The sequence below is a fragment of the Octopus sinensis genome, linkage group LG3 (assembly GCF_006345805.1).
Source record: "Octopus sinensis linkage group LG3, ASM634580v1, whole genome shotgun sequence".
NCBI classification, from domain to species: Eukaryota; Metazoa; Mollusca; class Cephalopoda; order Octopoda; family Octopodidae; genus Octopus; species Octopus sinensis.
Window position 1 is genome coordinate 42,189,498 of NC_042999.1, and position 661 is coordinate 42,190,158.

A 661-nucleotide genomic window follows, 5' to 3' on the forward strand; every position below is an offset into this window, starting at 1 on the left:
GGATGACTGGCAAAGTCGACCTCGACGGAATTTGAAACTCAGAACGTAAACACGGACGAAAGGCCGCTAAGCATTTTACCGGGCATGCTAACGATTTTTATTTCTTTATTGCCCACAAGGGGTTAAACATAGAGGGGACAAACAAGGACAGACAAAGGGAATAAGTCGATTAAATCGACCCCAGTGCTGGTACTTAATTTATCTTAATTTAACTGGTACTTAATTTATCGACCCCGAAAAGATGAAAGGCAAAGTCGACCTCGGCGGAATTTGAACTCAGAACGTAACGACAGACGAAATACCGCTAAACATCTCGCCAAGCGTGCTAACGTTTCTGGCAGTTCGCTGCCTAAAAAATGTGGAACGCTTCACGAATTTGCGTGTCATCCTTGCGCAGGGGTCATGCTAATCTTCTCTGTATCGTTCCAATTTTAGAATATGTACCGCCGTAGCTAGCTAACGATTCTGCTAGCTCACCGTCTCCCAACAATAGTGATACTGAGAGAACTAATTTGACAGGAAGACTCTTCTCATAGCAGTGTTGCTTCTATCCACTTATAAGGATTAGGAAGATAGGGATGCCATAGACAACCGGCAAATTACGAAAGAAGACTTATAAAATGTGATTAAAACAAGTATGAAAAGTAGTATGCCTCAAGGA

General features: G+C 42.5%; 1 non-coding gene across 1 annotated transcript; it reads right to left on the reverse strand.

Annotated features, from left to right (window-relative positions):
* Positions 1–352: 352 nt before the first annotated feature.
* LOC115210015 lies at positions 353–456 on the reverse strand. Its single transcript, XR_003881379.1, has one exon. It is a non-coding gene; the product is annotated as a U6 spliceosomal RNA (small nuclear RNA).
* Between the last annotated feature and the right edge of the window lie 205 nt (positions 457–661).